This window comes from Zingiber officinale, chromosome 11A (assembly GCF_018446385.1).
Source record: "Zingiber officinale cultivar Zhangliang chromosome 11A, Zo_v1.1, whole genome shotgun sequence".
In the NCBI taxonomy this organism is placed as follows: domain Eukaryota; kingdom Viridiplantae; phylum Streptophyta; class Magnoliopsida; order Zingiberales; family Zingiberaceae; genus Zingiber; species Zingiber officinale.
In genome coordinates this window covers 19,599,209-19,602,630 of record NC_056006.1, presented here as the reverse complement: position 1 = coordinate 19,602,630, position 3,422 = coordinate 19,599,209, and the positions used below count along the sequence as shown (strand labels likewise).

The window sequence follows — 3,422 nt, the reverse complement described above, 5'->3', positions numbered from 1 at the left end:
GCGTTCCTATTGGTGAAACGGCATGAAGAAAGACATCACAGATTTCGTATCGAGATGTCTTGTCTGTCAGCAGGTGAAGGCTGAGCATCAACGATCTGCCGGGTTACTTCAGCGGATTCCTATTCCTGAGTGGAAGTGGGATCACATTACCATGGGCTTTGTGGTGGGTTTGCCGAGGACACGACAAGGCCATGACGCGATTTGAGTAATCGTTGATCGATTAACCAAATCCGCACACTTCTTAGCGATCCGGAGGACTGATCCTCTGGATCGATTGACAGATTTGTATTGTCGGGAGATTATCAAACTACATGGTGTTTCGTTGAGTATTATTTCAGATAGAGATCCACGATTCACGTCTCGTTTCTGGCAGAGTCTGCAGTAGGCCTTGGGCACACAGCTCCGTTTTAGTACAGCCTTCCATCCACAGACAGATGGACAGTCAGAGCGGACCATTCAGACTTTAGAGGACCTGCTGAGGTCATGTGTTATGGATTTCGGAGGCAGTTGGGAGGACCATCTGCCGTTGGTAGAGTTTGCTTACAACAACAGCTTCCATTCGGCTATCCAGATGGCACCGTTTGAGATGTTGTATGGTAGACCTTGTCGGACACCCGTCCTCTGGGATGAGGTTGGAGAGGCCCAGTTGTTGGGACCTCATAGAGTTCAGCAGGATGCAGAGTTGGTCCGTACCATCAGACGGAGGATGTCAGAGGCGCAGGACCGCCAGAAGAGTTATGCTGATCGGAGACGCAAACCACTAGAGTTTTCTGTTGACGACCATGTATTTCTACAAGTTTCACCCACGAAAGGGGTGAAGAGATTTGGCCTCAGAGGTAAGCTAGCTCCGCGGTATATTGGCCCTTTCGAGATCTTGGAGAGGATTGGAGCGGTAGCTTACCGGTTGGCACTACCACCGTCCCTATCAGGCGTTCACGATGTATTCCACGTATCTATGCTGCGGAGATACGTGCCCGACCCGACGCATGTACTGGCAGATATTCCAGTTCCAGTTCAGCCTGACATTACTTATGAGGAGGTTCCGGTACGGATTCTCGACCGGAAAGAGCGTCAGTTGCGGAACAAGACTATCCGGCTGGTTAAAGACGGATGGCAGCATCATTCAGACGAGGAGGCTACTTGGGAGCTTGAGGATATGATCCGAGCTCGATATCCCCATCTTTTCACTTGAGGTATGTGATTTATTTACCATTCAACATTTATACTCTATATCTGTTGTTAGTACTTACTGATGGTAGATAACGAAATTTGGGGACCAAATTTTTATTAGTGGGGGAGAATGTAAAATACCGAAAATAGGCGAATATTAATAAAGGAATTTTCCGAAATTTTTGGAAATTTTCCGGGAATTTTTCGAAGCTCGTAAGGATGAGTTAACGGTGATAAAAACAGGGCACGGGGAAAAGCTTGTTTAGGCTACCCATTTAAGCGAGGAATTATTTATTTTATAAATTCCTTTTTCGTTTTCTTATTTCTTTTCCTTTATTCTTTTCCTCGCCAAAACCCCGTGCCCTCACTCGCGCCTCTTTTCATCTCTTGCGGCCGACGCCGGCCCTAACTGTCCGCGGCAGTTCCTTTCCTCTCCCCATCGCACCGACTTCTTCTTCCTCCCCCCGAGTCGAACTCCTCTCCTCTTCTGCCCTAGCCTTTGCACAGCGTCACCGCTGCCCTCTCTGGACCGAAGCAGCGCCGGCCACCGCGACTCCCTCCTTTCTTCTTCCCGAGACCTTGCCGGCCACTAGGTTCGACCTAGCGCCACCGCCCCTCTCCGATCTCCTCTGTGTCGGCCTCCTCCACACCGTGCCCTAATTCCCCGATCTCCTCTCATCAGAGTCGAGCCTTCCTCACAGCGACTCGTGCCCTAGATCACCGGGGATAGGGAGTGTGCGCCGAGGACAAGGTTGATCACCAAGTTCTATCGTGCCATCTACAAACCCTTCTTTGGTCCGGTGCCACCAGATTGAGTCAGTGCCTTCTTCCGTGCTTCCACGCGATAATGGATCTGTGCCATCATTGGTCCTTGCACTGTTGACACTTATCTGTGGTAAGGAGGTCAAATTAAACTTGTGTTGGTGATAGGTTGATGTGTTGGATTCTAATCTTGTCCTCTGTATCCGGTGGTTTTCAGTGAGGCAAGGTTTTGTTCTGTGGGATTTCTGGTAGAAATTCCCTCCAGTAGCACCTGGTTTCCACAGCGACTGTGATTTGAGGTAAAGTGTAGGATCGTGAAACATTTTGTAGTGAATTTGGATTATATGGTTAGTAGGTTAGTTTAGGGTTTGTCCTAAATAGATCTTAAGAATTTATTTAGCTATTTATGTAAATTGTAGCTAAATAAAATATATTTGATTGTTCGTGACTTAGGGTTTTGACGCGAGACGAGTATCTCGATTACCGGATTGGACCACTTTATTGGAAGCGGGTACTTTGACTTACGTCTTTTGATATGCATAATAAAGTGTTTAACATATAGCAATGATTGTGTTTTCCATTTGTTTCGGTTGGTCACTACATGATCTGTTACATGTTGTTTGTTTACTTATTATGCACTGCATGTTATTATTTATCTGACCATACATGCTTTAGGTAGTGACCCAACCATATGATATATTATGTTCAGAACCTAGGGTTTATTTGATACCCTATCTGTTTGTGTACCTTCTATTTGATTCGTTATCTTGTAGTACACATCTTATACATATGTATAGAGCATGCTATGCTATTTGTGATATTGTCATGTTTAGTGTCATGCATCATCTTGCATGATTGCATGCTGTGCGATTGTCTGCTCCATTATTGTGAGCACATCGCCAGTTACATGTATCTGTACACACCACCACTCATGGGTTAGTGGTATATCAGACAGGTGTGTGGCAGTTCTGCTGTTTGGCTCCGTTGAGTGCATCGGCAGTGGTACGTGATCTGTTCACTCTGCTCTTGGTTTAGTGTAGCAGCAACGTTGTGTGCAGTTTGACTTTGTTTGCTCCGTTGGTCCGCTCATGGGTAGTGTGACTCGGTGTGGTGGCGGGCAGAGATCCCTCCGTCGGTGTCTTGGAGATGACATTCACTCCCCATTTATGATTTGATGAGAGTTATGATATTCGACATCACGGATGATGGCAGAGGTAGATTTGAATGAGATGAATGTGGGAGATGGGTGGTAGCACTTTGGGAACTTGTGTGAGGATGGTTTGAGACGGGGGTATGAGGATCGATATGATTGAGGCGTCACGGCCGTGTAAGACACTGATCCCCGTGCCCGGATATCTTTTACCTTGATCCTAGTTAGTACGGTTTTCTCCTGTTTTCGTTACAGTTGCATTTATCCTTCTCGTATTCAGGAGACTGTACGCATGATTAGTGTTGTCTGTTATTTACTTTATTTTGCATATCAGTTGTAC

General features: G+C 46.4%; 1 long non-coding RNA gene across 1 annotated transcript; it reads left to right on the top strand.

Annotated features, from left to right (window-relative positions):
* Nucleotides 1–1,527: 1,527 nt before the first annotated feature.
* LOC122032372 lies at nt 1,528–2,434 on the top strand. The gene is made up of 3 exons (XR_006126055.1): nt 1,528–2,065; nt 2,150–2,231; nt 2,386–2,434. It is a non-coding gene; the product is annotated as an uncharacterized LOC122032372 (long non-coding RNA).
* Nucleotides 2,435–3,422: the final 988 nt, after the last annotated feature.